This window comes from Cynocephalus volans, chromosome 3 (genome assembly GCF_027409185.1).
Source record: "Cynocephalus volans isolate mCynVol1 chromosome 3, mCynVol1.pri, whole genome shotgun sequence".
Taxonomy (NCBI): Eukaryota; Metazoa; Chordata; class Mammalia; order Dermoptera; family Cynocephalidae; genus Cynocephalus; species Cynocephalus volans.
In genome coordinates, this window is record NC_084462.1 from 6,781,427 (window position 1) to 6,805,702 (window position 24,276).

At 42.8% G+C, this 24,276-nt stretch overlaps 1 non-coding gene across 1 annotated transcript; it reads right to left on the reverse strand.

Moving 5' to 3' along the window:
• Positions 1-16,090: 16,090 nt before the first annotated feature.
• LOC134374181 (U6 spliceosomal RNA) lies at positions 16,091-16,193 on the reverse strand. Its single transcript, XR_010023056.1, has one exon. It is a non-coding gene; the product is annotated as a U6 spliceosomal RNA (small nuclear RNA).
• Between the last annotated feature and the right edge of the window lie 8,083 nt (positions 16,194-24,276).

Here is a 24,276-nt window from a genome sequence, read left to right on the forward strand (position 1 = left end):
TGTTTTGACCTTTTTTTTTTCGGCAGATGGCCGGTACAGGAATCCAAACTCCAGACCTCAGTGTCACAACACAGGGCTCTGAGCTAACTGGCCAGCCCTGTTTTGGTTTCTTGGATTCCATTTGTTCAGCTAATAAAATTTAATCAGTGTCTCAGAAAGAGAAATACCACATGTCCACACTCATAAGTGGGAGCTACAAAAATAAATAAAAGAAAGATACAACAAACACAATAATTTGTTGAACTTTCAAAAGGAGAGAACATAACTGAGGCCACCAGAGATGGGAAAGAGAGAAGAGGGAACTTTAGCAAGAAATTGGCAAAGGGCCACGAAAGTATAAAATTGTGTAATGTTGAATATAATAATTATCCTGATTAGAGCATCATATATTGCACACAGGTATCGATAGTCAATGCTGTACTTCCCAGATATGTACAATCAATTTTGTTTCAATTAAAAAAAAGATTTAGTCAGTGTCAATAAGTGGATAGTTGACGTATTTCTACTTTCTATTCTTTTGTCACCTCCACAACCATCATTTTACTTTTTAAAAAAGTCTTGCTTTTTTAGGGCCAGCCTGTGACTCACTTGGGAGAGTATGGTGCTGACACCACCAAGTCAAGGGTTAAGATCCCCTTACCAGTGATCTTTAAAAAAAAAAAAAAAATTCTTGCTTATAATCTGTAGGACTCTGCTTGACAGCCAACCATCATTCTATTTGCGCTGGTTACCTGAAAGACCTCACGATCGAGTCCTCTATTCACTGTGGCTTCCCCCAATGTTTTACAAATAATCCCATCATTACTTTAAAAATTTTGCATCATTCTTCCGCTTAAAATCCTTCTATGAAATAAGTTCTGGAGATCTACTATATAGCATGGTGACTATAGTTAATGCACTGTATCTTGAAAATTGCTGAGGGTAGATTTAATTATTCTTGCCACAGAAAAAAAAAGTACGTGAGGTTAAGGACATGTTAATTGCAATTCCACATTATATACATATATAGAAACATCATGTATACAATTTAAAAAATCCTTCCATGGCTATTCATTATTTAGGTTTGCATTCCTCAAAAAGGTGTTTTGTGAACTTCCTATATATATAAAGCCACCATCCCATTAACTTGTTTGTGGCATTTACCAGTTACATGAAATGTGTGTATGTACAATATATATATATATAATAAAGATATTTTTACATTATATATATTTAAAATATAAATAGATTATAAAATAATATAATGAAATCCCACATACTTATCACTCAGATTTAATGTTATCAGAATTGTGTGAAGATACTTCACCTATTCCCCTTCCTCGCTTTTTAAAATTTAGATTCTATTTTTATTTTTTTTAAGTATTAGAATTCAACCCCCAGACTTGGTATGTCACGTTTATGTTTTTCACTATGTCCCTGTACAAAAATTCAAAATTTCATTTTCTTAGATAACAAGACCATTAACATTTCTAACGTAATTCATAATAATTTATTTGTATCACATGATACCTAGGCCATATTCAAGCCTCCCTGATTGTCCCCCAAATACATTATTACAGTTGCACTGAATCTATATTTAAACAAGGTCCACATATTGCATTTGGTCGACAGGTCCTTTAAATTTCCTGTCATTTGAAGCAGTCTTCCCTTCCCACTTTTCAGACATTAATTTATTGCAGAAACTGGGTAAGTTGTTATATATCTAGAATAACCCACATTTTTTATTGCCTCCCAGAGATGTCATTTAATTTTTCTTGCCACTGTGTTTTTTTTTTTTTTCTTTTTCCTGACACTGTTTTTCCCTGCAAAGTTGAGTTGGTATTAAAGCAGAAGTTATCAACCTTGGCTGCAACTTGGAATCACTTGGGAAGCCTTAAGTTCTGCGATTCATCCCTAAAAATTCTGATTTAATTGGTTGTAAATGTGGCCTTCACATTGGTATATTTCAAATATCACCAGGTGATTATAACGTGCAGTTGCAGTTGAGTTGTGGAGCAGTCCAAAACAGTAGCCGCTAACCACATATGACTATTTAAATAAAAATAAATTTTTAAATTCATTAAAAATAACAAAATTTAAAATTCAGGACTGGCTGGTTAGCTCACTTGGTTTGAGCATGGTGCCGATAACACCAAGGTCAGGGTTTAGATCCCCATCCTGGTCAGCCACAAAAACAAAAACAAAAACAAAATTTTTGATTCAGCTCCTGGATCACAATAGCCATATCACAAGTGCTCAATAGCTATTTGTGGCAAGTGACTTACTGGACTGCACAGCTATAGAACATTTTCATCATCCCAGAAAGTTCTATTGGGGTAAGTTTCAATCGCTTTTCTGGTGTGACTGCTTCATAGATGGTGCCATGTCCTTCACATTGCAGTACACCAAGAGGCACGTGTGTTTCTTTCTCCTACGCTTAGTGAGGCAAAGACTGATCAGTGGGTGCAAACAGGAGTAGAGTGAGTCCTTCATTGTAAATTTCTGTTGAAATAGTCACGGAACATTTGCATCCGTTGATAATTTTCACACCTAATCAGAGAAAGTTAGTGACACTGTTCATCCCGCTACTGACAAATAAGTTTCTCTTTTTCTTCCTTTTTAAAAAAATATTATTTGAAATTCATGGATTTTTATATATTCAATGGGCCAAGAGTATTTGTTTATCATCCGTCACCTCACACCTAAGCAGGAACTATGTTTGCATCTCTATGACAACATAGGTTTCCAATAAATGTTTGTGAATGGAGAGTCAATGAATGAATGGATTCCTCAGGCCCTTAATACAAGAGCTCTTTATAACATCAAGTTGTGCTCAATTTGATCACTCACTAACCACTACAAACCCACTGTTCCCAAATCTGCAGCTCATGAGACTCAAATAGGGAGCTTTTGAAAATACAAATTTTCACAACTCAGTTTCAGAAGGACCCCGAGAAAATGTGTATTTCTCAAAGCACTCATGAGATGATTGTGATCACACAAGGTGGAGAAAAAATGACTCCATATAAGTTTTCACTGAGTGTTACAAATACATGAAGACTTATTCCACCCAGACCACTTTGCCATTGCCTAAATTCTCTCCACAATTTTGCTTCCATCATCTCAACCCTTTTAAATGAAAGAACCCTGTTTAAGACAGGTTTTCCCTAAAGAGGAAAAAATAAAATAAAAAATAAAAAAAGATAGGCCTTCCCTGACCATAATATTTAAGGTCTGTGCTCCATTTTTTCTGCAAACACTGTTAATTTACTTCTTGGCACTTCCACCAGGCTGAAAAGGTAAGTTTCCAAATAATGAGTCTGTCTCTCACATGAGACTGTGAGTCACAGGAGCTCGGAAACTTTGTCTTGTTTCTTTGGAATCGCCTGGCATGAGAAGAGAATTAAGACACTGGAGGGGACCTGAGATATTCAGAAGGGGTGTGCCCAGGAGTATATTTGAACATGCAAAAAAAAAAAAAGAGAGAGAATAAAGGTTAAAGCATCCAGAAAGATACTCACCCTTTTTGCAGGAGGTAAAAAAAAACCCCAAAAACCCTAGAGTAAGTCAACCAGAGTGAGCAAGAGAAGGGTTAAGGGTATGGAGGAGGCCCGGGGCAGGAGACAGGCAGGGTGGGAGTGAGATCATGAGCCTAAGGCTGGGGGGCTCAGTACTGATCATCTTAAATAGCCTGGAGGGCTGGGAACACTTGGAGAAGCAAAGTTGGGCTCGGATCCTGACTCCTCCCTTGGTAAACTGTTGATTTAAGCCCACTTGGCCCTGACTTTGTTACCTACTGAATGGGGATAATAATTCTTTGTGGGAGGGATTGTCTTAGAAAAAACAAAGCAGCACCCTCTTTGCAAGGAACTAGTTTAATGCATTATCTCATCAAATAGGGATCATTATAATCCTCTTTTCACAGAAGAGGGAAACTGGGGCTCAGAAGAGTAAACTCAATTGTGCAAAGACCCACAGTGTATTGGCTGACCTGGGAGGAAAAAAAATCAGGAGATGCTGGATTTATAAACTCTCTCCACCTGGCCTTGGTTAAATGAAAGCCAATCTAACAGTCCCTCGTTACCACATTCCTGAAGATATATACACCTATCCTTCCATGGACCTCCATCCCACCCACTCTCCTCACCCCATGCCTCTGGCAACCCCAGACTAGCCCACAGGGTAAAGCCTGCTCCAGCTCGGGGTCTTCCCACTTGCAGTCTGGTACTTAAAATATCCCTTTATCTCCCCACAAACAGGCTATTAACATCATAATGTGTGGCAACTGTAATCTAGGCAAGAAAAGCATTGTTTTTTATCATTAAGAGAAAAGTCACAGAGGAAACTCCTTTTCTGGGGTCTGACAAAAGGTGGAGAATTTAGGGAAAAAATATTGCTATGGAGTATCTGCCCCAATTTCCCCATCTGAAACTGTCCCTGACCTGCAGGTTTACTCAGAGGATTAAAATACCTAATGTAGGCTGATTGTGGGCTGATGGTGACTGCTCAATAAATGTTATAATTGCTTTTATTTGTTCCCCCCACCTTTTTGAGAGGATGAAGAATCGAGAATATTTTCCCAATTTCTAATAAAGGTCATCTAAAGCCCAAGAGATTGGATAAAGAGATGGCCCAGAGGAGAGAGATAAGACAGCTTTTTTTCCCCAGGGTGTGGAAACTGAGACCTACAGAGAACAGTCACTTACTTAAACCAAGCAAAACGTTAGCCTCAGGCCCCAGGGAAAGGATTAGGAGTTTGGGGTGGGTTCTGGATTCTTGCCAGTGTTTCTTTTCTTTCCCAACCCACCAGATGAGCAATCCCCCATCGGAAAGCACTCTGACAGGACTGGCTAGAATATTTGGAAGATGTACTTGATAAGAATGATTAGCCAGGGGGCCAGCCCGTGGCTCACTCGGGAGAGTGCGGTGCTGGTAACAGCAAGGCCACGGGTTCGGATCCTATATAGGAATGGCTGGTTTGCTCACTTGCTGACAACACCAAGCCAAGGGTTAAGATCCCCTTACCGGTCAACTTTAAAAAAAAAGAATGACTACCCAGATTGGCCGGTTAGCTCAGTTGGTTAGAGCGCAGAATTGTAACACCAAGGTCAAGGGTTCAGATCCCTGTACTGGCCAGCCTCAAAAAAAAAGAAAAGAATGATTACCCAACAATTCACCAATATCAAAAAATGGCCTTGGGCCGAGCCGGTGGCCCACTTGGTAGAGTGCTGCGCTGGGAGCGCGGCAACGCTCCCGCCGCGGGTTCGGATCCTATATAGGACTGACCAGTGCACTCACTGGCTGAGTGCCGGTCACGAAAAAACGACAAAAAAAAAAAAAAAAAAATGGCCTTAAAACTGCCCCAGCATGTAGTTCAGGTCTGCAGAGCCATTTGAATCAGCTCAAACCCTTTCTCAAAGCCTCCAGGTGGGCGACACACCCTGATGAGAACCTGAAGCCTCCCCTCACTGCTGGATGAGTAAGTTGGATTCCAAAAATCTCCCTAAGGTTCTAGAAAATCCTCAGTAAAAGTGAGCCCTCCTAGACCTCCCCATCTGTACCCAGATGCCCTGGAGGCTGATGTTTTAGCAAACATCAGATTGTTCCCATCCCCTTGAAACTCTGTCCTCTGTCAATGCACTTTACCCTGAGACCACTTGTGGTCCAGTAACGTAGGTTTATTCCTCCTTGTGGTGAGGAAGTAAATATGCCATGAAGAATTGTGGGGCCTCTCGGGAAGAGGGTGTTAGAAGGAACCTATCATAGGATTTGGATTTGGCTAATTTCCAGCAGGGTCAAAGGAAGAGGGAGGTCTGGATTGGGTGGTGTCAGAAAGCGGGGACAGATTCTATGATTATCTCAATAAATTTTAGCTACAGGAGGGCAGACTAGAGCAAGAATCAAGCCATCATTTAGCCAAGGAGGGGGGATGTTTGGCATGTTGGGGCTCAGGACACACCACCCCAAAATGATGGTAAGAGACCAGAATGACACACCAAATTATACTTCTTTGGCATCACCAGCTCCATGTTAGACCTGGGTGTGGCATTCTTGGGCAGGTAGTGCCCATAACCCTGTCCTCCTGATCACCAAGAGCTCCTAGACTTGTGAGGCTGCGGGCTGTTTTGTTTTTTGTTTTTTAATTGACATGCAATAATTGTACTTATTCATGAGGTACAGAGTAATGCTTCTATATGTGTATACACTACGTGATGAGCAAATCAGGCTCATTACCATATCCATTACTGCAAACATTTATCATTATTTAAAAAAAAAAGATGACCAGTAAGGGGATCTTAGCCCTTGACTTGGTGTTGTCAGCACCACGCTCAGCCAGTGAGCTAACCAGCCATCCCTATATAGGATCCGAACCCATGGCCTGCGTGTTATAGCACCACACTCCAACCAGCGGAGCTAACTAGCTAGCCCTGAGTGCAGAGTATTTACTGACTGCCTAGAGACTCACTCCTTAATGGGGGCAGGAAATTCTCTTCTTCCCCACTCTATCCCAGTTCCCAGAACAAGGCCTGCCTCAAGGTATGTTTTCAAAATATATTTCTGAAAGAAAGAAAAAAGTGAAAGAGAGAGAGAGAGAAGGAGAGGGGAGAGAGGCAGAGGGAGAAGAGAAGGGGAGAGGAAAGGGAGAGAGGGAGACAGAGCAGGCAGAGAGAGAGAGGCAGAGGGAGAGGTTGACCCAGTGAATAGCTTCCTAGTGCCTTAGGCTAATAGCCTCACTTACATCCAAATCTGTCTCCTCCCTGCTCACCATCTACTAGTTCCCTATTTCCGAAACTTGCTGCTGATAAGAATCACCTGGGGAATTGTTAAAACCCAGATTCTGCTGGCTGGTTGCTTAGAGTGTAGCACTGATAACACTGAGGTCCAGGGTCTGATGACCCAGATATACCAGGACTGGAGAGAGGTGTATTTTCAAGAAGGGAGCATGAATTTACCGTGGGTCCTATTTAACAAAGGTCAAAGTCCAAGAGGCACAACCAAGGTCTAAATCATCCAGAGAGATATACTTCTTAGAGAAGATAAAAAGGAGAAAATCCCAAACGAAGTTCCCAGGGTAAGCTGGAGGGGAAAGGTTCAGGGTGTGGAGAAGGCTGAGTGTGTGTGTAAGTCTGTGCACCGGAAGCTGGGGGCTCAATGCTGGGCACCATTCATAGCCCAGAGGGGTAGGAATGCTTGGGGAAGCAAAGCAGGGCTTGCATCCCGCCTCCTAGCCCTGGGAGCTGCAGGCTTAAGCCGCCCCACCCCCACCCCCTGGGTCCTGATTTCCTCACCTGGTGATTGGGGGTGATGGTCCCCACTGTGAGGATTTTCTCTCTCTGTTGTACGTATTCTTATAAAATGTGTGTTCACATATGCCACTATAGCTCTTTAGAAGGAATCATTTTGTCTTGTCACCATTGATTAGTTTTGCCTGTTCTTAAGCTGGAGAATTTGAATCATAACATGAACTCTTGTTTCTGCCTTCCTTCATTTATTGTTTCATTGGTGAGATTCATTCATGTTACAGTGTTTAGAGCTCTTCGGATCCCCATACTGCCCAGCCACCAAGATAAATAAAATGTTAAAAATTTTTAAAGGCCTTGAAATAACATAATATCAGGTGATATTCAAATTTCTCTGATGGTCTCCAAATTACTTTCTTAAAGTTGGTTGCTTAAATCCAAGTAATATCATCACATTAGGGCATACGAATGCATGTTACCTAAGCCAATCATTCCTTCCACAATTAAATATCTTCTGCTTGTAAGAACTTTTCCTCATCAACTATCACCAATAGAATAATTGATGAGGAAATAAATTCATACAGGAAAGATAAAAATTTATTATTTTCTTTGGTCCCCATTGGAATAAATAAGGACACAATGAGTTTTGTTTTGTTTTGTTTTTTAGTATTATTTGGAATACCCAGAGTTTAATTTTTCAAAGAGTGTGGAATATTTATGGCCTGGGACCGAAGCTTCCCAGGCTCAGGGACTCTGTCTGTCTTGTTCCCACTTTATCTCCAGTTCCCTGGAACAATGTCAGTCACAAAGGAGGCTTTCCAAAAATATTCTTGAAAGAGTAAGAAAAAAAGAAGGAAGAAGGAAATGACTTTCTAGCGTCCTCAGAATAGGAGCCCTTTCGGCATTAAATCCTGCTTCATCCCCTCCCACCACCTCCTAATTAGTATTTTCCCAAATTGACTGATGATAAAAAACACCTGCAGAGCTTCTTAAACCAGATTCTAGGATCTCTTACCTGCAGAGGGACTCAGTGTATGCTACTTCAAGAAGTTCATGGGATGATTCATATTACCTTTTAATTTTATTTTTCCACGAACTTTCTGAAGTACACTCATATGTATGTGATGGATAAAGACAGAGAGACAGAGACACACATACCAATACAAATAGACACACGTCAAACAGGTGATAGGAAATATCAGAAGCATTTGGGAAAATATAGGCACATATTTTCATTTAGTTTTACTAACATGCCAAGCTCTGTCCCACCTAAATGTCCCCACTCATTCTGTCCCCGCTGCCCAAAATTCTTTCCTCCTTGCTCTTCCCCTCCTTTCTATGCGTACAGTAGAAACAGTGGCTGCTAAGAGAAGACTTTCCTTCCCATTCTGCATAGATTCTGTCTTCCCACTTCCAGACTATCAAGATCCACGCCTCATTTCCCTCACGGCACAGTAATTATTTTCACAGGGTGTTCACTGGGCCACTGACCATCTCATGTCAGACTGAGTCCTAGAACTCGTAGAGTGTGTCTCTCTTGTTCTGGTGGAATCTCCAAGACAAAGCACCAAGCTGTGTCTGATGGAAGATTTGGGCCTAGCAGGAGTGTGAGGTGGAGGAGCGGCATGACTTGAGGACTGCATCTAATGTGGGGTCAGAGCACAAGCCCAGCATGACACCTCCACAGAAGTACTCTTCTTGGAGCAAATGAAAAAGAGAAATTCCTAGAGGAAGTCCGTGAGGATTAAGGATGATTAAGGAACTGGACATATCTGAGGGCTGGACTAGACAGGGCAGGTGTGAACTGTGAACCTCAGGCTGGGGGAGTCAATCCTGGGCACCTGAATAAACATCAAGTACTCTTACAGTACAGACGCTCGATGAGAAATGGTTATTATCATAAACAAGAGTGAGCCTGAGGCTCAGGAAAAGAACCGGTAAATAGCTAACTGGTAAATGGCTCTCTGTGGTGTCTGACCCACAGGGCATTCTCATGCCATCCACAGTTGTTGATGACACCCATCTACCTTGTCCATGGACACCCATCATGGTGAACCCACTAATACCTTTGGTTCTGTGGTTCCCAGGATGAACCCAACATCCAAGTTCTTGCATTCTTCCGGTAAGTATGAACTGCCCTGGCCCCTGTTCTGCCCTCTCCTTGGTCAGGAACCCTTATCCTTGGGAGCCTCCTCAAACTTCCCAGAAATAGTGGATACTTCCAGCATTATAAGTGGGGCTTAAATTTTAACCTCCAGAGTCTACAGCATCAATGACAAACATGTTATGGAAAGTTCCAGAGGGGGCTGGCCGATTTGCTCAGGTGGGAAAATACAGGCACACATTTTCTGTAGAGCACAGCCATATAACCCCAAGGTCATAGGTTTGGTTCCCTGTACCAGCTAGCCACCAAAAAAAAAAAAAAGCCAGAGTGTGAAAATTTTAAGCTTTCTCTGCCAGGTATAATCATGGTATAATCATGGTGCCACATATTTTCGCCCACCTTCCTGCCACCCAATGCTCACTGCTAATGCCACCCTACAAGTTCCTCGTGTATCCCTCTGTGTCCTGTCTTCCTCACTGTCCTGTCTCTTTTTTAAAATAAAATTATAATGATTTCGGGCCGAACCCGTGGCTCACTCGGGAGAGTGCGGTGCTGGGAGCGCAGCGGCGCTGGGAGTGTCAGAGGCCGCAGGTTCGGATCCAATATAGGGATGGCCAGTGCGCTCACTGGCTGAGTGCAGTGCGGCCGACACCAAGCCAAGGGTTGCAATCCCCTTACCGGTCACAAAAAAAAAAAAATGTAACGATTTGACTAACTGTTCCAGTTTGCCCAGGCCTGAGAGGTTTTCCTAGGTGCAGTCCTTTCTGTGCTAAAGTGGAGAAAGTCCCAAACCAGGATGAGCTGGTTATGCTATCTAGAAGAGATAAGAGAATTTACCTTCGGGTTGGGCGTCTAACCAAGTATGAAAGAATCCCTGATATGTCACTTCTGCCTCAATTTCCTAATTTGAAATTGGGGTCAGGGGGAGGGGCTGGCAAGTTAGCTCAGTTGGTCAGAGCATGGTGCTGACACCACCAAGGTCTAGGATTGGATCCCTGTACCCACCAGCTGCCAAAAAATTTTTTAAAAAAATGTTTTTTGGAAGAAATTAGAAATAATAGTCTACTCCATAAATTTGTTACAATAGTTTAAATGAGATAATGTATGGGAGGGTACAGGATGGTGCCTAGATGTGGTAAAGATTCAAAAAATGCTAGCTAGGGGCTGGCCTGTGGCTTACTCGGGAGAGTGTGGTGCTGATAACACCAAGGCCACGGATTCAGATCCCTATATAGGGATGACCAGTTAGCTCACTTGGGAGAGTGTGGTGCTGACAACACCAAGTCAAGGGTTAAAATCCCCTTACCAATCATCTTTTTTTGTAAAAAAAAAAAAAAAAAAAAATGCTAGCTAGTACTCTAATTTATTTTTCATTTGAATTGAGGGCAAACTGAGGCTGGATAGATTGGGTAAGGATATGACTTTATTCCAGAGGACACTTTCAGTGGCTCAGAGGAAGAAAAGCGGGCAGACAGTGATTTAGCTGTGCATTGCACAATTAGTGTCTCATACTAGGGTGTCCTGATCTTAGACCCCAAGAAAAAGACAAGATAGATCATGAATTTTTCATGGTTCATTTACCGCTTCACTCCTTTTTAACCACAGCAAAAGCTGCAGCACCAGCCAAAAACAGTTTTTACCTAAGACCAACAGCTAAAAGAATTAGTGTTCAGTAAGATTCAGTACCTAACAAATTCCCAATTTAAGGAACTGCCCTTAAAACTTATTCTGTGAGGGCGGGCCCGTGGCTCACTAGGGAGAGTGCGGTGCTGATAACACCAAGGCCGTGGGTTCGGATCCTATATAGGGATGGCCGGTTCGCTCACTGGCTGAGCGTGGTGCTGACACCGATCCCCTTACCGGTCACCTTTATAAAAAAAAAAAAAAAAAAAAATGTGTGGACTGGCTGGTGCTGGTTAGCTCAGCTGGTTAAAGCTTGGTGCTGATAGCTGATAACACCACAGTCCAGGGTTCAGTCCCTATACCTGCCAGTGGCCCCCCCAAAAAAGGAAAACTTCTTTTGTGTGATCACATTATTTAGGTTGGCCGAGGCTATTCTATCTTGCTCAGATTTTTATTTATATTCCCAGAAACCCTTGCAAATTGAAAGAGCCCCTAGGTCAGTCACTTGCATTCTAAGTCAGGATCTTTCTGCCTAGATCCAAGCAAGTTCTCTCCCCACAGAGCTTCTTACAGGAAGAGAGAGCTCTGAATTCCAGGCTTTCTGTGCTGCCCCCAACCACGTTATGACATCCCTGAGCCTTAGTGGACTTTTGCACTTCATCGTTTCACCCCTTTTCCATCCCTCCCTCCTAGAACATAAATGAAGGCAGGAGTTAGGGAGCTAGTCTGCTAACTAAGTAGAAAAAAGAGATGGGAACGCTGCTCCTCTTTATGCTGCAGCTTCTGTCCTGGGAAAGATGGGGGCCTGTCCCGAGGGCCTTTTCCCCATTCATTCACCCTGATGCACAGTTTCTTTTCCCCCAGTTTTGGTTCAAGAACAGCAAACATCAGCAATGTCCTCTCCTGTCTCCAAGCCTGTGACACAAATACCTTTGCCTGTCTCCACTCCCAGAACGCCTGGGACCCTCGCGCTGCAGGTCGCCTCTCTCATTCCCATTTCCCCCCTCCACATGCATGCCACCACCAACACCATGCCCGAGAAACTGGTCTCTTCCCCTTGTCTTTATGTCTCCCTACCTGCAACACCCGAGACACAGGTGGGCTCTCCCAGTCTCCACACCCCAAGTCCCTCAAGGCCGATCTTCTTACCTGCAGGGCCTGCGACCCAGGCCTCCTCGTCCGTCCACGTGCCCCTGGTGCCTGCGACGCCAGGCTTGTCTCCTGTCTCCCTGTCTGAGACGCAGCTCTTTGCACACCTCCTAGCTAACTAATCCCTCCACCCGGGTCTCGGTGGGTTTCCACGCCCCGCGACGTCACCGATCTCCCCACCCCTAAGTCCCGCCACGCCCTGGAGGGAAGTCCCCTCTCCAGTCTGCGCGTGCGGTGCGGTGCGCATGACGCAGGTCTGCCAGTCAGTTTCCCTGGGCCGTCCTGAGCGACGCAGGGTCCCTCGCCAGTCCCCATGCCCCGGCCACGGCCGCCACCCGGGTCTGCTGGTCTGCATACACCACCCCAGGGAAACTTGTCCTTGGTGCATGGAACCTAGAGCTTTGTTTCCTCTCGGGAGGTCGGAACTTGTTTAATTGGAATATGGCCTAACTTTGAATTTTTCTGCCTTGTCTATGCAGACCGCAGAAGTCAGTGCTTCTGGCTGTGCGATCACCTCCTGGCCCTGCACATCAGTGCCTTTCCCCTACGTGCAATGCACAGATGGAAGGTTTGAGCTTTGCCCCTCAGGCCCTCTCCATACCCTGCTCATGAACTGGTTTCCCCTCCACCCCCTGCCTTGATATCCCCCCTCCGTCGTGAAGCTCCGCAGCCTTCGATCCAGCCCGGAATTCTGGAACCCACCAGACGTGCTAGTCCTTATCAACCGGTGAGATCAGAGTTGGTTGCCCCTTCTCTTCACGCCCCTCTTTTTGTCCCCTACCCCCGCCCCAGTGAGTGTTCAGGCTGCCTAAGTTCTTCCAACAGGGGAAGCAAGAAGTTTCAGGCCTCTTAATCCTCAGTTTACTCTGCCTCGGTGCAGCCTTACCCTCTGGGACTTCTCCCCCTGAGAAGGTCTTGTGGTGAATTAAACGAAACGCGGTGGGTTATTTCCTCTGTTGTCCATAGCAGTAAGCGAGAATGGCGTGCACTTGCCTGGGCTTAACACTGCATTGCTCTCAGTTAGACATAAATCACCCTGTCCATTAAAACCCTCTGTGGAATTCCAGAATTCTGCACAGTGTGCATGAGGGCATCTCTAATACATCCAGCTCCCCAAAAACTGAAGTGGGCGTCTTCCCCATCCCACTTTTGGCATCTGCCCGTGATTGCTCTTCAGACAAATCGCCTCCTATTTAGCTATCATTCTGCTGAGACTGACTCCATCTAAATTATTTTCTTTTCTTACTCCCTTTCGTTTCCTTAGCCTCTCTTATTTCCTTCCCCACCACAGACAGCACTTCCAGCTTCCAAAAATTGCTTAATCCTCTTATGTCTACAAGTTTGTATTTATTTTATTCCTTGCTTTTTTTTTTTTTTTTTTTTTTTTTTTTTAGTAATGGCCTTTATTTTTATAGCAATTTTAGGTTTACAGAAAAATTGAGCAGGAAGTACAGATAATCAGCATGTCCCTCCACAGTGTCTTCCGTTACTAATATCTGAGATTACTGTGGTGCCTTTGTTACAATTATGAATCAGTATTGATACATTATTATTAACTCGGTCTTGCATTGGGGTACCCTCTTTTTGTTGCACATTTCTATGGGTTCCGCAAAATGCATAATGTCATGTCTTCACCATGACAGTATCACACAGAATAATTTCACTGCCCTACAAGTCTTTTGTGTTCCACCTATTCATTCCTGCCTCCTTTCTCCCCTGAAACCCTGACAACCACTGATTTTTTTTTTTTTTTTTCATTACCTCAAACATTTTTCATTTCTTTGTGCTGGGAACATTCAAAATCCTCTCTTCTAGATAATTGAAATTGAACATACAAAATTGTTGTTAATTATAGTCACCCTGCACTACTATAGAACACTAGGTCTTATTCTTCTTATTTAGCTGTAATTTTGTATCAGTTAAACATCTCACTGTCCTCCCCCATTCCTTGTTTCCTAAGACACAATGGGAAGATTTTTTTTTTTTTCATATTGCTTTAACTGACAAAAACCGTACTGACGTATGGTATATACAACACGATGTTTTTAAACATGTATACAGTTGTTCCTCGGTATCTGAGGGGGCTCAGTTCTAGGACCCCTGCAGATACCAAAATTCCATTATGCTCAAGTCCCTGATATAAAATGGCATAAGGGTTTGGATCCCTGTACCAGCCCAAAACAAAAATAATAAAATAACTCACCGGCCAAAAAACAAACAAAAAATAAAATAACTCAAACGGCATAGTATTTGCGTGTAATCTATGCACATCCTCCTGTATGCTTCAAATCATCTCTGCATTACTCCTAATACCTAATACAATGTAAATGCTATGTAAATTGTTGTTAGACTGTATGGGTTTTTATTTGCATTATTTTTTATTGTTACATTGTTGTTTTGTTTTTCAAATATTTTCCTTTCCTTTTTGGCAGCTGGCTGGTCCAGGGATCTGAATCCTTGACCTTGGTGTTATAACAGCATGCTCTAACCAACTGAGCTAACAGGCCAGCCCCTGTTTTTCAAATTTTTTTTTTTTTTTTTTAAAGATGACCGGTAAGGGGATCTTAACCCTTGACTTGGTGTTGTCAGCACCACGCTCTCCCAAGTGAGCCAACCGGCCATCCCTATATAGGATCCGAACCCGGGGCCTTGGTGTTATCAGCACCGCACTCTCCCGAGTGAGCCACGGGCTGGCCCTTAGCTGACAGACTTTTAAGTCTCATTTAATCTAAAAGAGTCTCTTCTCAGATAGTATTTTCATGCCATTGATATTGTTTTCATGCAGTTGACTTCTTGAAGAAAATGAGTCAAATGTTTTCCATATGGAGAATATCTCTGTGTTCTGTGTTGAGGATTTGTTGGTTCCTCAGTGGTGTCATTTAATCTCTTCCTGTGTCCGCTTTATTTTCTGAAAGTGAAGTGAATGTTCCGGCAGTGGCCCTCAACTTCCATGGCACATTGGAAATCACCAGAGCGATTTAAACGTTCAGACTCCTGGGTCCCACTTCCAGACATTCTGACTTATTGTGTCTGTGGTGTGGTCTGAGTATGAGGATTTTTAAAAGTTCCCCAGGTGATTCTAATGTGCAACCAAGGTTAAAAAATCACTGCTATAAAGGCTTGAATATACTTTAACTTTTCCAGCTAGAATAAGTCATAAACAGAACTGCATACTTCATAATTTTTACCATTAGGAAGCAAATATTGTCTGGTTTTCCTACTTTTAGTGACTCTAAGATTGTCCCTGGGTTCCGATGGTGATAATAAGATTTCTTTATTGCAAAGTTTCCCATCAAACTTTCTCCGAGTTGTTCATTCATTATAGATTGTTGTTTGTGTCATTTAGTTCATTTGGGCAGGGTTTCTTGACCTCACACCACTGACATTCAGGACTGGATGATTCTTTGCAGTAGGAGGCTGTCCTATGCATTGCAGAATGTTTAGCAGCATTTCTGACCACTCAGTGCTACTAACCCCCTTCTGCCAAGTTGTTTTTGTTTTTTTGTGGCTGGCTGGCTGGCTGGTACAGGGATCTAACCCTGGACCTTGGTGTAATCAGCATCATGCTCTAACCACCTGAGCTACCCAGCCAGTCCCCTTCTGCCAAACTGTGACGACCAAAAATGTCTCTGGATATTGCCCAGTGTCTCCTAGGAGGTGAGAACACAACATCACTCCCAGTTGAAAACCACTGCATTTGGGGTTGCAAATTGTTATTTTCTGGCTCTATTTTATTCCACATCTATTAATTGGGTTCTTATCACTAGGGCTAATGTCATGCAATTTCTCTAGAAAAGCTAGGAGAAAATCTTTTTTTTGTGGTGGCTGGCTGCTTATAGGAGAAAATCTTTTTAAAAAAAATATGAATATTCATGAGATACAAAGCTAATTGTCACCCCTCATGCCCACGATGTGAGGGCCAGATTCATACTGGCAGCATACCCATTACCACAAATTGCATTTGTACCCCGTGTCTCCCACCCAATTATCCCCCCAACATATGGAACGCTTCACGAATTTGTGTGTCATCCTTGCACAGGAGCCATGCTAATCTTCTCTGTATCACTCCAATTTTAGTATATGTGCTGCTGAAGCGACCATAGGAGAAAATCTTAAGTAGTTCACTTTAGCTGTTAATTTTCACAGTACAGAATCTGTGTTGCTTCTTTCAAAGATGACAAAGGAGGGTTTTGTTTTGGTTTTTGCTTTTTTCCAAGTATCAGTGGAATTATTAAAATTTTTTTTTTTTTTTTTTTTAAAGATGACTGGTAAGGGGATCTTAACCCTTGGCTTGGTGTTGTCAGCACCACACTCAGCCAGTGAGCAAACCAGCCATCCCTATATAGGATCCGAACCCGTGGCCTTGGTGTTATCAGCACCGCACTCTCCCGAGTGAGCCACGGGCTGGCCTAGAATTATTAAAATTTTATATTTTCAACATATGAGTTGTACTTATCTATTACCTGTGATATTAGCCTCGTGAGAGCTTAGACTTTTTCTATTTTCTACTCTAGCCTCAGTGCCTAGAACATCTCTTGTCCCAAATTGGGTTTCCAAGCACTGTTTTCATATAAATAAATGGGGGATTCATATAAATAAATTGGGTTTCCAAACACTGTTTTCATATAAATAAATGGGGGATCAAATGGAGTTGATACCTTAGTATCAACTCCAAAGTCCCCAGCATGATGTCAAAACTCCTGCCTGATAACTCCCTGGACCACCTTTCTACATTGCATTCAGCCCCTCTCTCCTTCCTACTGTTGGGGAAATATAATTAAAAACAAAATTCTTTATTTTGAGTTGATTTTTGTATATGTGGTGAGATAAGGATGCAATTTTATCCTTCTGCATGTGGATATTAGTTTTCTCAACACCATTTATTGAAGAGACTGTTTTTATTGTGTGTTCTTGGCAACTTTGTCAAAGATCAGTTGACCACAGATGGATGGATTTGTTTCTAGGCTTTCTATTCTGTTCCACTGGTCTTTGCTTTTGGTGGCTGGCTGGTAATGTTCCGTTGGTCTTTTTATCTGTTTTTGCACCAGTCTCATGTTGTTTTGTAGTAGTTTTGTAGTAGATTTTGAGATCAGGGAGTGTCATGCCACCAGCTTTGGTCTTTTTGCTCAAGATTGCTTTGGCTATTCTGGGTCTTTAGTGATTATCTACAAATTTTAGGATTCTTTTTTCTATTTTTGTGAAAAATGTCATTGTCATATAAAGTTCATCCTAAGTTCACTTGGTAATTAGGGTGACCATCTGGGTTATTTAATTGGTTTCACACAAAAGAAAAATCAATTTCTCATCCCTTTACAATAGGAGCAAGGTGCCTGCTGCAGTTAGGCTTCTACCTTCCTACAGAAACCAGGACATAGGGCCTTTATCTTCCCTAATGGTCACATTTCAAAGAGAAAGACACTTCTGAGTTGTAAAACTCACAAGAGGTGTATTTGGCTTTTCAAAGATTTACACACATTTCAAAGAGACAGACAAAAAACTTACAATTAAAAATTTTCTAAATGCTCTAAGACATTTCTTCTTTTATATTTGACAAGGAGAATTAAGCTTCATTTGGGCCGAGCCCGTGGCGCACTTGGTAGAGTGCGGCGCTGGGAGCGCTGCGACGCTCCCGCCGCGGGTTCGGATCCTATATGGGACTGGCCGAGTGCCGGTCACGAAAAGGACAAAAAAAAAAAAAAAAAAAAAAAAATTAAGCTTCATTTGTTTTTTTTTTTTTTTTTTTTTTTTTGGCAGCTGGCCAATATCAGGATCTGAACCCTTGACCTTGGTGTTACCAACACCATGCTCTGACCAAGTGATAAGCTTCATATTTTTAGTTTTTATTTGCACTTTTACTACCATCCCCCAACCGAGTATCTCCCAAACTACCAGATCATAAGAAACACCTGGGAAAGCTTGTTCATGCACAGATTCCACAAATTCTCAGTGAGAGAAATGCAGAGAAGATATATAGCGACAGCCACTGGAGCAGTGATTATGATCAGATATGGATAGGAAACAACACAGTCATACAGTTTTTCATTTTGTTTTACAATCAAACTAAGTTCCTTTCCTCCTATTTAAATTTATCTATTTTATTTATTTATTTATTTATTTATTTTTGGCAGCTGGCCTGTAGGGGTTCCTGAACCCCTGACCTTGGTGTTATCAGCACCGCACTCTACCCAGTGAGCTAAGCGGCCAGCCCTGTTTTAATTTTTAATTGTGATAAGGTATATCAAATTTACAATCTTGACCATTTAAATGTGCAGTTCAGTGGTATTAAGCACAGTCCCAGTGTTGTACAACCTTCACCCACCGTCCACCTCCACAGCTCTTTTCATCTTGCAAAACTGAAATGCTGTATTCATTAAATAACTCCCTTATTGTACAACATGGTGACTGTAGTCAATAACAATGTATTCTCGAAAATTGCAGAGAGAGTACATTTTAATAGTTCTCACCACAAAAAAATAAGTATGTGAGGGGCCGGCCTGTGGCTCACTCGGGAGAGTGCAGTGCTGATAACACCAAGGCCACGGGTTCGGATCCCATATACGGATGGCCGGTTCGCTCACTGGCTGAGTGTGGTGCTGACAACACCAAGTCAAGGGTTAAGATCCCCTTACCGGTCATCTTGAAAAAAAAAAAAAAAAAAAAGCAAGGCCCTGGAAGGAGTACGGGGTGTAGAGGAGAAGAAATTATCTTTTTCTCACCCATTGCAAAAATCATGGCTGGCTGGTTAGCTCACTTGGTTACAGCCTGGTGCTGATAACATGAAGGTCCAGGTTTCTGAACCCTTCACCAGCTGCCAAAAACAAAACAAAACAAAACAAAAGAATCATGGCTGAGACTCTTATAATGGAAGACAAATTCACAAGAGAAAAGCCTACAAATGTATTTAATGTAAACTACATGGCTCAGGAGACTTCACAAGAAACAGAAAAAGCTGTGTATTTTTATTTTTATTTTTTATTTATTTTTATTTATTTTTTTATTTTATTTATTTATTTTTTATTTAAAGATGACCGGTAAGGGGATCTTAACCCTTGACTTGGTGTTGTCAGCACCGCACTCTCCCCAGTGAGCCACGGGCTGGCCCAAGCTGTGTATTTTTATACATAGTTATGCAGTAGTTTGATTGGAGAACCAAAAGGTATAATCTAAGGGTAATAAAATGGGGAGAATTTAGCGAGGCCTGTTTGTTCAGATTCTTCTCTGCATCTTTGAGGGTAAGGATGTTTCTTTCCTCTGGGTATAGGGAGGGTACTTCTGGAAGGAGGGTTCTTTAACCTCTTCAGAAAGGAAGGTCCGAGAATTCTTTTATGGCCTGCTTCAGAGGAGGGCAGGAGAAGGTCAGAGAGTCCTTCCTGCTTTTACTGTTTCCTCAAATGCCAAAGGTGCCATATTTTGAGGTAGCATGTCCTGAACCCCATCAAGGGTGTTCAGAAAGAGGCATCTCTAGGGCCGGCCCATGGCTCACTTGGGAGAGTGCAGTGCTGAGAACACCAAGGCCCCAGGTTCAGATCCCATATAGGGATGGCCGGTTAGCTCACTTGGGAGATCGTGGTGCTGACAATACCAAGTCAAGGGTTAAGATCCCCTTACCAGTCATCTTTAAAAAAAAAAACCAAAAAAAAGGCGTCTCTCAGCAAAAACTTGTATTTATTTTATTTTTTTAAACAAATGACCAGTAAGGGGATCTTAACCCTTGACTTGGTGTTGTCAACACCACGCTCTCCCAAGTGAGCCACAGTCTGGCCCTAAAAAATTGTATTTAAACACAGGTTAAAACCCAGGAGGTGCAAGCAAAGTCTGAAGCAACCAAAACACTATTCACTTTTTCTATAGCAGGCGAAAAGGAGAAATTCTTAGAGGAAGTTCCCAGGGTGGAGGAGGCTGAGGTCTGGAGCCTGCGACAGTGGGTGTGAGTTTGTGAAACAGAGCCGGGGGCTGGGTTGGTGCTGGACACCTGCATAGCCCAGAGTGCTGGGAACTCTTGGAAAACCCAATGCTGGGCATGCATCCTGACATAATTCCATGGGCTTGTTTTTCTCATCTGATGAATGGGGATAGTGTTCTCTATTGGGAGAGGCCATTCAGTCAGAGATCAGAGCAGACTGCAGAAATAGCACATTAAATGTAGTATCTTCAAGTGGAGATTATTATTCCCATTTTATAAAAGAAGGGAACTTGTAGTTTTTAGAGGTTTTTCAGCTGGCCCGTATGGGGATCTGAACCCTTGCTCTAACTGACTGAGCTAACTTGCCCACACAAGAAGAGAACTTCTGGACGGTGGTGATGGTTGCACAACAGTGTGAATTTCCTTTTCTTTTTTTTTTTTTTGGTCGGCTGGCTGACATGGGGTTCCAAACCCTTGACCTTGGTGTTGTCAGCACCATGCTCCTCTCCCAAGTGAGCTACCCGGCAGCCCCTTGTGAATGTACTTAATGCCACTGAACTATACACTTAAAAGTGGTTAAAATGGTTAACTTTATGTTTTATGTATATATAACCACAATTTTATTTTTTTTATTTTTTTTTTTTAAAAAGATGACCGGTAAGGGGATCTCAACCCTTGGCTTGATGTTGTCAGCACCACGCTCAGCCAGTGAGCAAACCGGCCATCCCTATACAGGATCCGAACCCGTGGCCTTGGTGTTATCAGCACCGCACTCTACCGAGTGAGCCACGGGCCGGCCTATAACCACAATTTTAAAATAATACCCATGGGGCCGGCCCGTGGCTCACTTGGGAGAGTGTGGTGCTGATAATACCAAGGCCACGGATTCGGATCCCTATATAGGGATGGCCCGTGGCTCATTTGGGAGAGTGCGGTGCTGATAACACCAAGGCCACAGGTTCGGATCCCTATATAGGGATGGCCCGTGGCTCACTGGGTGAGCGTGGTGCTGACAACACCAAGTCAAGGATTAAGATCCTCTTACCAGTCATCTTTAAAAAAAAAAGAAAAAACACACCCATGATCTCACTTACATGTGGAATCTAAAAAAGTCAAACTCAAAGAAGCAGAAAATAGAACGGTGGTTACCAGGGGCTGAGGGGAGAGAGAGTTGGTATGATATTGGTCAAAGAATACAAAATTTCAGTTAGGAGCGATAAGTTCAAGAGACCTACTGTACAACATGGTGGTTATAGTTTATAACAATGTATTGTATACTTGAAAATTGCGAAAACAGATTTTTAAGTGTTCTCACCATAAGTGAATGATAAGTATGTCAGGTTAAAAGAATATTAATAAATAACATTTTATAAATAAAAAAGCTCTAGTGTCGCCTAAACATATGGAACACATCACACACACACACACACACACACACACACACACGGTCGGTTAGCTCAGTTGGTTAGAGTGTGGTGCTGATAACACCAAGGTCCAGGGTTCTATCCCTGTGCTGGCCAGCCGCCCCCCCCAAAAAAGAAGAGTTTTCTCAGGAAAGTGACATTTTTTATCTATGGACACAAACATAATAAGCAGCTAATCAAGAATAAGAACCAGGGGGGTACAATTCCTGAAGCTCTCTCCATGAATGAGAGAATTAATGAGCTAACAAATGAGGGACCAAATCAATAGCCCTTCTGTCTTACAGGCTACTTCTCATTCTATCCAACATTCTTAAGGATACCCACCTTGTTTGTACACTGCCATTATGGTAACTCCACTTACCTTCAACTCTATGGACCCCAAGATGAACCCAACATCAGAAGCCACAGATTCTTGGCAGAAGTACTGCCTACTCTGCTGCCACGCCCTCCCTTCATCCCAGTATCCTTATCTTGGGGAGCCTGCTGTTCTCCCCCAGAAAGAGAGTTGTTCACATTGCTACGGTGTTGAAGCCCAGTATCTCTATGGAAGAAGCACACTTTAATCTCACAAGAGATTTAAACAAGAAATTCATTTTCTGACAATCTGGAAAATCTCAGAGAGCTTGCAAGGAAGGACCTTTGTTCCTTAGTCCCTCTGCCTCAATTTCCTTATCTGAACAAAAAGATCACAATGTGACCTAACTCATGAGTTTGCTGAGTAGGTTAAATGAGATGATATGTCAAGTGCTTAGGAAGCTGATCGGAATGGTAGTGCTCAAAAAACATTATTGAATGCTATTATTTGCTGATTTTCATTGAGGGCAAACTGAGGCAAGAATGATAGGGAGAGGGCACCTTCTCATCCCTCAGGAAAATAACAGTGGCCCAAAGAACATGAAATGGTGGGCAAACTGAGGCCCAAAAAGGCTGGAGCAAAGAGACATTTGTTGAGCCACAGGGCCAGGACTAGGGTAAGGTAAGTCAGGTGTTTACTCCAGGTGCAAAATTTAAGGGGTCACCAAAAAGCTCAGCAATCTAAGAAACTAGATCTTAGGTATTCTCAGTGCACACACATACAGAAAAGCTAACTATGTAAGGTATGGATATGTTAATTAGCTTGATTGTGGTAACCACTTGGATATATAAATCATATCATGTTATGTTGTATACCTTGAATGCATACAATTTTTTTCTTGGCAGCTGGCCAGTATAGGGATAGAACCCAGGACCTTGGTGTTATCAAGACCATGCTCTAACTAGCTGAGTGAGCTAAGCAACCAGCCTGAATATAACAATTTTTATTTGTCAATTATACCTCAATAAAGCTGGAGAAAAAAACAAACAAACAAACTCAAGCAATCAAGATAAACAGGGGCTAGCCGACTAGCTCAGTTGGTTAGAGCACAGTGTCACAAGGGTGAAGGGTTTGGATCCCTGTCCTGGCCAGCCACACTAAAAAAAAAAAAAGGGATAAACAATATATATATATATTTTTAAAAAGATGACCAGTAAGGGGATCTTAACCCTTGACTTGGTGTTGTCAGCACCATGCTCACTCAGTGAGCTAACCCACATCCCTATATGGGATCCGAACCTGTGGCCTTGGTGTTATCAGCACCACACTCTCCCGAGTGAGCCACAGGTCGGCCCATGGATAAACAATATTTTACCCGTACCAGTCAGCCACCCCGTAAAAAATTTTTTTTAAAAAAGATGAATAAGGGGCCGGCCCGTGGCTCACTTGGGAGAGTGAGGTGCTGATAACACCAAGGCCACGGGTTCGGATCCCATATAGGGATGACCGGTTCGCTCACTGGCTGAGCATGGTGCTGACAACATCAAGTCAAGGGTTAAGACCCCCTTACTGGTCATCTTTAAAAAAAAAAAAAAAAAAAAGATGAATAATACTTTAATGCAAATATTTAAAACCCAAAATTAATTAATTAAATCACATCAGTCACCACTCATACATATATATATATATATATATATATATATATATATATAAACCTTCTATGGGAGTATTTATTTTCCTTCATCGACGTATTACAAAAACTTAGCTGGCCAGAGATGCCCAGGACTGGATCGGTGGCAGAACTCTCTCTCTCCAGCCGGCTGTCAGACAGGGAGAGATATTGATAAAGGCGACTGAAGGCATTGGGACTCTCCTCCTCTTGAAAATGTCCATATGCTTCTGTGACTTGGGCTACATCATAAGGATCTGAGGGCAAGACAAGGACTGTGGCCACCAACCTGTTTAGCTCACAGTCATCCAGTTGAGAAGTTTAGTTTGGGTCACCAAGGCAGGCTTCTCAAGGACAGGCAGAGGTGCGCGCTGGAGATCCAAAAGCCTTGGGAGAACAAGGCCTCCGCTGGTGAAGTATCTGAGTGCTGGGACTTGCTTTCTCGTGGCTGGGTAGGCCTGGGCTTGAAGTTCTGCATCTTGCTCTCTCTGCCCACTCTTTCTCCATTTAACTCAGTGGTTCTTGAATCAAACCTGGGTAGTAAAGAAGAGAAATGGGAGGGAGTGTGAATGGGAAAGGAACCCGCGATAATGCTCATGCATCTTCCCCTGGAATGAGGCTGCTTCTAGGCGATGAGAGGCAGATTCACGCCTCCTCCTGCTCCTGTATCTCAGGCAGGGGTGGAAAATCTTCCCACCTGTCCAAGGCCCAAGGATTCCAGGAGGCCAAGGGTGCAAGGGGAAAAGAAAGAAGGCAACAAGATAGGACTCAGACCAGAGCAGGAGAAAGGAGATGGATTTTTATATACCGCAGAATAGTCTGCAGGAGAGAGAAAGAGCTGGGGCTCTGTTGAACAGGGTATTAGAGTCTAGCCTGATAGAATCATCTT